Source organism: Brachionichthys hirsutus, chromosome 18 (assembly GCF_040956055.1).
Source record: "Brachionichthys hirsutus isolate HB-005 chromosome 18, CSIRO-AGI_Bhir_v1, whole genome shotgun sequence".
In the NCBI taxonomy this organism is placed as follows: Eukaryota; Metazoa; Chordata; class Actinopteri; order Lophiiformes; family Brachionichthyidae; genus Brachionichthys; species Brachionichthys hirsutus.
Genome location: NC_090914.1, coordinates 6,318,888 through 6,328,814, shown reverse-complemented (window position 1 = coordinate 6,328,814; position 9,927 = coordinate 6,318,888).

Genomic DNA, 9,927 nt, shown 5'->3' with positions numbered 1-9,927 from the left:
ATGTGATTGTGCATTATTGCTTACGTGCACCTTGTGGGTGAAACTTTTATTTTCAGTGAAAAATCATTCCCTTTTTTTTTATTCTTATGCTTATTTTAATTGTGCAGCTTTACAGTTTTATAATTATAAAGATCCACTGTTTCTACATTTTGCTGTTGTTTCCATTCCATCCACACAGGATGACTCTTGTTCATACTCTCGTATGTGATGGGGAACATCTGCTAAACCTCCTCAAAAAATCAGCGTAATGAAATTTCACATATATTTAGTTCTAAATTTGTGCATCACATAATTTGTTTCTCCTGTTCTCTTCCTGTTTGTGTGTGTTTAAGATCTTTAACTGCCCACGCACGCCCCCCCAACAGACTGTAGTCCATTTGAATGTGTGAGACTACAAACCTGCAGAGCTGCTCCGAGTTTGCACAATACCACAGGAATGCAAATGCTTCCTCTTGCTGGGCTCATTATGAGCCTTAATTAATACATGTAAATTAGCTTATTTAGCGGCCCTTTCTTATGGTGAGCGTGTGGGGCATTACCGTTAAACAAAGGCGCCCGTCAGGACAATCGGATTTCAATCTGTCGTTTGCACACGAATGGGCTTGCCGTCTGTGCCTGTTAGAATGAGGTGGGTGAAGTAGAGATAAAGGCAGGGTGGCAGGCTGAAGGATTTGCGAAGTCCGGGCTTGTCACAGCCACAGTCGCTGGTGTTGGAGAAAGGGCAGACCAAATACCAGTGATGTCCTGATATGAGCCAGAGACCAAACTATTCATCCCCTACTTCTCATATATATTTATGCTGCTGCTCGAAAAGGGAAAAATGTCAAAACCCTCGGTTGTTGAGGCCAAATCTGCGACTCCTACAAAGCAGGTTTTGTTATTTCTAGATATACAGAATACAAATTGTATATTTCAATGTGATGACTATTGCCAATCAGCCATACCACCACTACTGCTGACATGAAACGGCATGCCTGGTCTACAAGTGACTCTTTCACAGCTGAGACAGCGGGGAGGCCTCGGGGTCCTCTTTGCCTCATGTTGGCCCCTTGTTGTCTGGACAAAGCCTGCTGATTAGAGTCTGATTATGGAGATAAGGAGTCTGTTTCAGATTAGATAAGAACAACCCAACATAGCAGGCGTGATGGGGCAGTGAGATTTATCTATGCTACGGTAAAAAGGCCAGACGGAAGGAATTTCTGAACGCCACCAAAACAAGACAAAAATACTTCCACTAACTTGATGAGAGTTGTAAAGAGAGTTATGTGGAAGATTCCTTAAGAGGCAAATGATAAGACTCAAACCAAAGAATGGTACGAGTTTTAGCATTAGAATTTTACTTTAAATTGTCGTTCCATATCTGATATATATGGAAAATCAACCAAATAAGTTGATGGATCAATACCAGACATGGTAAACGGGTTACACGAGAAAAGCTCTCAAGCATTTGTCAACAAAGAGTTTTGACTAACACAGAAGACACTGCTTAAATTCTCCCAGCGATTAAAGTGATTGATTAATCCTCCTCCACGTCGGCACGGAGAATGACGCCTCTGGCGCCTGGCTCGTCTGTCCCTGAGCTCCTTGGCATGGAGATAATGGGTGTTCTGGCTTCATCTTAAGTTTGCACATGTGTTTCACGCTCAAACGTTACCAAATACATCACAAAAGTTATTCTGTCGAATGGGGAGTGTAATCGCAGCGCAATAATGTTATAATACACAGCTCTGTTGGACAGCCTGGGGTTGGTGAATCACCGCAATGTTCTGCCATCATTCCAGAGGAGGTATTCCCAGCATGTTTTTTGTCCAGCCTGAAAGCATTTCCTTTCCCCCTCTTGCTTTATTTATTTAGGTGGAAATATGTGTGAAGGATTGGAGTTTGTTTTGCCATCAAAGCCATTTTTTAAGGGATATTTTCATATGTAATCGTGGTGAAACAAGTAAAACGTGGCTTCGCGTAGCACTGCAGTCCACATGTTGGTGTGTGGTACACTGTCCCTCTGTTTTTAACCGTGTAATTGACAAGTTGCTATATTCTAGAGGTTAAGGCAGTGAGCGGGGGGGGGGGGGGAGAAAGGTTGTTTGCTTTACACGGCTCCGTGCCTCTACATTTCTGTTTTTTTAAGTTTCCAGTTTCACCCAGCTTGTTTCCGTCAGGTTTTATTCATGACCTCCATCTGGAAATAATATATCTTCATAAAAAACAGACCATCAGCAATTTTGGGGAAGAATATGCGTGTGTGTGTGTGTGTGTGTATGCAAGTGCAGGGAGAGGGGCATTAGGGCCTCTTCTGTAGGACCTAGGCTCCACCATTGTAACCGTGTTAGTGCAATGAGAAAGAAATACTTGAAGCCAAAGCCTCCATCATCCTCCCTTAAAGCCCTGCTGCCATGCATTTGTGGTCTGGCTGAAGTCTTTGATTCGAATGCAAAGTTAGTCATCAAATGTAAGAAACCACAGCAGGCAGGTCTTTGGCAAAAAAAAAAAAAAAATTGACCTTGGCTCAGTCTAAAAATATGCATTAGCTCAGTGAAAGCCTGCAAAGTTCGGCAGGAAAGAAGATCTGGCTGGTCTTTGACTTGCTCACGGGAGCGTATGCAGCCTCTGACAGAAGAGATAGAACAGATATTCACTCCAGGCTCACAGAACTCCTCTGTTCCTGCCTGCCGCCTTGGCTTTGGTATATACAGGAGGGCAGCCGGTCACACCTGAGAGCCTCTGAAGAGTAGCCAGACATTTAACCAGCCTGTCCGCAGAGCACAGAGGCGTCTCAGTGTGCCGTGAGCGGTCTGTATATCTAACTGTCTAACTAAGCATTTGTCTGTCTGCCTGGAGCCGATATGATCTCTTTTAGAGCTATAATAGCTTTAGCAGGCCCTAAAGGAGGGAGCAAGTCGTTTTGGAGAGGAGAGGTTTTAATTTCGGGGGTGGTGTGTGGCTGGATCGTGTTTTAAAAGCCCTGAAGTTAACCCGAGTCGAAAGGTTTATGCCCACCACTAAAGCCACAGAGGCATCTTGAAAGGTGTAGTAGCTCAGCGTTGTATCCAGTGACATCTCCGAGGGCCCACTGCATAGTTTTCTGGTTTTTAAACAAGTCCCGACTGTAGCTCTGTGCAAGATGTCTTAAAATGGACCGTTGAAATAATTATAAGAAAAGAAGAAAATTAAGTGAGAATTAAAAGCATTTTTCGTCATCCAATGTTTACCTATATGTGCAGCTCTTTTGGTCATGAGAGCACCACATGTTCTGCTGCCATGCATTCCCTCCCTTCACATCACAGCAGCAGTCTGGGTTAGTGTTCTTTTGAAGCTCCCCCACCTTTCTTCCTCCCCAGTTCATCCATCATACAGAGTCTGGAACCTCCTTTTGCCCAACCCTTCCTCCTGCGATGCCGCCACAGCCCTCCCTCCCTCCTTCAGGTCAAGACCTCCATATTAATCAGTGCTCCTATACGTTGTTGTTAAATTGTTCCACTCCATACATAACTTCACCCCCCATCAGTGTCCTCCTCCTGCCAGTCTTTCTCTGCTCCTTTCTTCCAAGTTGCAGCTCACAACTGCTGGGAAGCATCTGGATTCCCCCCCCCCCCCCCTGCCCTCCCCATCTTCCAAGTGGTTGAGACCTGAGGGCAGGGCTGCTGTGGATCAGGAACTGGGGTTTGTTTGTGTGTCAGTGTGTGACTGTGTGCTGATTGAAACTGCTGTTCAAATCAAAGTGCCTGCCTTTTGTTGGAATCCTCTTCGTCACACCTCAGTCATTTCTCGGTGGGGGGGGGGGGGGGGGGGCTACCCCGGGGCAGAGGAAGTCTTCCCCTTTACAGTTAATCTTCTACCCGAAATCAACCATGACCCCCTTCCGAGTCACATAATGATTCACAATTTATATGAATTTGTGCCTTTGGGACTTTTTTTTATGAGGTTTTAGAATTTCTGTAAAAGTGAGAAAATTATTTGGTTGCATTTCAACTTTTCAAATAGCAAAAAAACAAATAATCAAACATACTAATTACACTATTCTTGCTTATTCATAAACGTAATTTTTTTTATTTCTTTTGTCATGGTTGGATGGATAAACTGGCAGATTTATAAACCAGAGAGTGGGAGGGACAAGTCTTTCATTACATAAAGAAACCCTACTTTTTTCTATTATGTGGGACATAATTGATCCAAATGTTTCCACATAACTGTACAGTATGTTACTTTAAATTATAAAGGTAATCACAGCATGAATGCAGCCTTTCTTTTTGTAATTTTATCAGGTGCGTTTTTGTACTTTTCTTCTCTAATATCGCGTTAGTCTGTTGTAATCCCATTTAGAAATGTTCAAAATGTTTATCTTGACAATGAGGTGAAAGGTAATTAATTAACTAACAGTAATTGCAGTCGCACACAGTGTTTACGTCGTGTTTCCTGAACAACAACAATGACGTACAGCCTCGGAGGTTTTGTGCAGGTTGTTAAACCTCTTTGCCACAAGTCCCCAATTAGGGTTCTGCCCACACAGCTATAAAACAGTTAGCAGAATCATTCAGACACTGTGAGATTTAACACTATTAAGGGCTCATTAGTACCTGCATACACAATTGCTGCCAGCACAGGAGGATCATTAACATAGACCTGTTAACCTCGGCTGGAGCCCTTTGCATTCATATTAATTTAAATCCCTTTAGAACTAGTTATTCAGTTTTTATTTCTTTTTTTAATTTACAAATAATCATTAGAAAATCTATGAAATCCAACTCATCCTGTCTGTGAATTGTTTGATCTATTAAGCGTTTTGAAACTCTTCTATTTTCAAGGATTGTAAAATGGCAATGAACAGCAGAGTATGCTGAACACACGACATTACACAAACACACAAAATCAGATTATATGATAGCATGACTTGGTGGCAAGCCAAGATTCGCACACGAGTTCTCACTCGGTAACGGAAAATGACAGATGGTGAGAAGAGAGAAAGAAAAGCATCTGTTGAAAGAGAGAGAGGTTAAGTCTCATATTGCATGAGGACGCCAACTAGTCTTTGCAGGATAAGAAGTGGACAGTAGGTTTTGTGATCTATAACTTTGGTTAGACTGAGCGCCATCGCTATATCTTTCTGAAACGTACAAAACCACATTTTCTTCAGTTTGCATATTCTCCCTGTGTCCGTGTGCGTTCTCTGCAGGTTCTCCGGTTTCCTCCCGTGTGAGTGTGTGCATGAGGTTGCCTGTCTTTGTCGAGACGTCGGCCCTTGCTATGAGCCGACGTCTCGTTCGGGGGCGTACCCCGCCTCTCACCCGTAGTCATGTCGGGATAGGCTCCAGTATAATCCGTGACCCTTATGTCAAGACGTTCCTGATCGCCTCATCTTCAAGGAGATGAATGAATGAATCACAAAGCAATGGAAGCTGCTACTTTCACATCACCCACTTCATCGTTTCATCAGCCTCTTCATCCTTAGCAGCCGCAGCAGACTCATCCGTCACCGCCACCACCAGTGTCTGTGGACCTATTTTACTGCAGCTCATTCACCGAGATCATTTGAGAGCAAAAGGAATAAAGGTCTCAGTTCCTTATATTTGAGAGGTGGTGTTTGTTCTCAAATCACTATCTCTTTGTTGTGGTGTGATTTAAAATGAGCAATTGTGTTTCTGGGATTAAGTAAACATTAAAATTATTAATTAAACAGTATTGCCTCTTGAATGTTATTCATTCTTGCAAGGAGGGCATGCAATGTTACCTACTGTGTTAATTAGAAAACTAAAATGCAGCTTCTGCTCCTCTGTTTAGCAGGTTTTACAGAAACCAGATTTTGCAGTGTTCATAAATAACTTCTCAGATTTCCTGCTCCAGCATAATCTCTCCCAGTAACATAGTTTCTTGCCTTCTGCTAAACATTCTATTGTTTATAGCCAATGCAACAATCCAAGTTCTGAAAACTCATATTAAACTGCTTTACAATCTAATTAAGCACCGCTTTAGATACTCAGGAGTAAATTACCTCAGCAGAAGTAATTGCATGTGATGGTTAGCAAGCAAAAAGGAGTCACAGGGGTGGATGGTCCACTTTCTGTTTGCCAGAGCAAGAGGGGTCGAGAGGTCTTTTTGGGGTGAATGTATGGCTTGTGTTTGCAAAGGGGCCTTGAAGCTCTTCTGCAAACAAGAGTTTAAGATCAAACATTTAAACTTGGTCCCGGTGTGACGGTTGGGGTGGGGGCTGCATGGCAGACAGAGGGGTTAAAAACTCTCTACAATACCGCATCACATCTGGTCTCGCTAAACATCTCAAGACAACCCTGATCCCTGACAATCTGAATCTAAACCTTTTTGACAATGGGTGCAGCTGAACAAGTTACCATCTGACCCCTCCCCGCTCAGTCACATGCTGGACCTTTCCCTCCTGATAATCCGCCTAGTTAAGTGACAAAGGGTCAGCTGTGTAAGCTGAACAGTAATTCAGGAATGGGAGGGTTGGCGGTGAGCTCAATCAGAGCGACACAGTGTTAGTTCTGAAGAATAGCTGTGCACTCAAGTGGGCCAATAATCTGCAGAGCATTATGAACACTTTGCATTGTTTCTGAAAGAACGTGCTTAGAGGGAGAGACAAAGTTGGCTAAGACATTTGAGTCCCTTATTTTTCCTCTTCATGGACTCTTCTTTATTTAGTTTCCTTCATGCCTTGTGTCTCTCTTCTAAAGAAAGAGCTTCCTTGGACTTGTACGACTGTTTCTCCTCCCCAGCAGACCATCAAAATGAAGATTAGTTGTCGAAATTGAAGACTTGAGCAGAGTCACTTGACCCTGGAAATGTCATGGTTTCCAGGCCATTTGAGGAAATGGAGACAAAGAATTGTATCCCACAACGAACCGTGAGCAACCTTTCAGTGAGACAAACGCGCCCCCTAGAGGAATAAATCGTGGAGCTGCAGCCAAAATGTACTGAGCTCTTTTGGAATCATGGCAGGCTTGGCTAACCTGCATCTCAAGGGATCCCAGACTTTGAGGGTGTTTCGTTCCAGGCTCAAGGGATAAGAATGGAATGACACTGTAAAAGGAAAATGTTCTGATGAGTTATTAAGTTATGTTGCCTGTAAACAACAATTTTCTCTCTTTTAGCTTTACTGAAATGGTTAGATAGTGTAAAATAATACATGAAAAAGTCCGTGAAATCCTGTCTAAGAAGGCGTGCCGTACTTCAAGGGAGACAGTGTCGCTGTGGGAGAACTGCTGGTTACAGATTTAGAATCCAATAGCATGGTGTTTGATTTTTTGATTTGCCATGCTCACTAGCCATTGGTCAGATTGTTGAGAGTCGGACAGAGAGAGGGAGGACAAAGACAGACCAAAAAAAATAAGGAGCCACTGAATCAGAAGAAACAACGGGCTGCAGAAACTGCAGATCTTCTCTCTGAAGCCATGTCTGACTGTGACGGACTACCCATGGGTGAGCTGAAGGACTCCTGTGTGCATGTGCGTGCATTTCAAGGGATATATATATATATTTGTGCATATACCGGTACATTTGAACTGTTCTGGTTTACGTGTCTGCAGTGTATATGTGTATGTTTGAGGTCAGCCGTCTTTCTCTGCTATTTTAGGCAAGGCCCTCCACTGAGACAGCTCACACAGCAAATATTCAGCTGCAGAGAGGAGCTGGTTCAGTTTGGGCCCTTATATGGAGAGTTTCTGTAAGTCCCCCCCCCCCCCAGTTCCATCAAGATAATGCAGGATGTCTGCAGAAGGGTTAACCAGAGATATGTATAGAAGCAAACAAAAGAGGGAGGTTGAGTGGAGGTAAGAAGTTAATTTTCACTCCCACATGGTTGAAACAACAATGCTGGATTTGACCTGCTGTTCCAGTGGTGCAGGAGACAAATAGTGTAAAGATGTGCATGTGTGTATGTGTGCGAAGTGACGTGTGAAGTGAAGGGTCATTTCCCATAAGTGCTGCCAAGTCCTTATTGCTGCCTGGCTGACAGAGGAACAGAAACAATCGGTTATTTATAGGAACTGTCCCCTTGTTTTGTTCACTCAGTCATGCTTTAGTCTCCTTTTCATTTCCCTTATCTCCTCATTTTTCCTGTTCCCTCCCCTCTCTGGCTTAGCTCATGCGTGATTCCCTAAATTATACATGACTCAGTGGTATGAGAACTGTTTGATATTGACAATTACAACCCCCCCCCCCCCCCCCCCCCCCAGCCTGGGCAACAACTGCTTAGATGGTTATATTTGTTTGGTTGCTGGCCACACCTCTGCTATCCATCATATCCAAATCAGGTTACAGATTTTCCGTGAATCTGTAACCTGATTCATGATTAAATGAAACAGAATTAAAATCCTGAACTTCATTGTGCAACATTTTAATATTTCTATTCACGTATTTTGGATTTCGAAATAAAATGTGGTAATTTGTGAGCACTGCTAGGATAAACGGTAAGAACGGATGCGAAGCTGGCGATGTGAGGGTGAACCCATTACGGATGTCAGGGAATTAAGATGTTATCTGGAGGAAATGATTCCTAAAAGAAATAACACAGTGTTTAGAAAATGTGCCATAGAAATGACAGAATGCATTGAGATATTAGCTGCATATATATTTACTGCTTATTTATTCTGTGATGTTACAGTCATGGCTGGCTTTCTGCACATATTGCAAAGTGTTTATGGGGAATTCAGATGTTGTTATTGTTTTCTTTATAGCATAAAGGGAGGAAAATGGTACAAATGAAATGGCAGCGTAGAGTTAGGTGCCGAAAGCCAGACACAGATTTTAGTTTGAACTCTTACGTCACCAGTTCAGTTGATATCCTGCAGATGGAAGCATTTTCACATTTTATGAATGGCCGTGCTGATAGTGGAGGGTAGAACAAAAACATTTTTTTATAGAACACCAGGAGATGGGATACATATGTGGCCAAAAAGAAAATGGAAAGAAGGGTGAAGGGGTGAGGAGTGAGGCTGTCACCAAGGAGATCCGTTTAAAAGCCGTGTTGCTCACGCATCTCTGGGAATGCTGGTCAGTGGGAGCTCACGTGTTGATGTGACAGAAACCAGCATAATAGTTAATAGTTGTGTGTGTTCAGACATGCAGATAAGAGATTTAGACATCATCATGCCCTACGCTGCTTCTGTCAGCCCTCCGTCTGTGCCCTGAATATGAGGACATGCAGTTTTGCTGATGTTAAACATTTTCCTCACCACACTGGCTAAAAAGTGGGCTATTAGTCTCTTGTGTCTGAGCTCAGTCACCTGCATGTCCGTGTTGTGTTTGTGCAGCATGCGGTGAGAGGCGTGACGACCTCAACACGGGGGAAAAAGGGAGCAGAGTTCTTGGTTCTTCTTCCAGAAATGGGGGAAGGGCGTACATGGATGTTTCTGCAACCAAGTCAGATGTGATTAATGTAGTGAACGCTTGAGAGAACACACAACCTTGCATACTCCGGGTTACACAGCATGGGTGCCCAAACTCCACGCTGCAGCTCTGCTGAAGTTTCATGGAAACAAGGAGGTGGATTTAGATACATGCATCATTGTCACAGCAGTAGAGGGTTGAGAGATTACAAAGTTTGTCCAAGTGTTTCTTTCTGCTTTTTAATGCACACACACACACACAGTATGTTGTCAGGAATATTTAAGAAGCACGTTTAAATCTGTTGTACATTTTTACCTGTCCATGTTTACCTCGTATACTTGTCTCTGTGCTGAGAGGCTCCGGGTTGGATTAATTCATGATGTAGAGCACATGAGCAGCTAAATAACAGGGACAGGCTCACAGATGGTGGCAGGATCATGCAGAGGATTGGCCTTGTTTCTACCTCTGTTTAAAATCTTGACTGATCATCTGTGGATAAAACAAGTGTCATGCATTTCTTTCTCTGTAGAAAGAAATGCATCTCAGTTTGAACATGGCCTGCATCAAAGTCAAAACCCTTCGTCTTGTCTC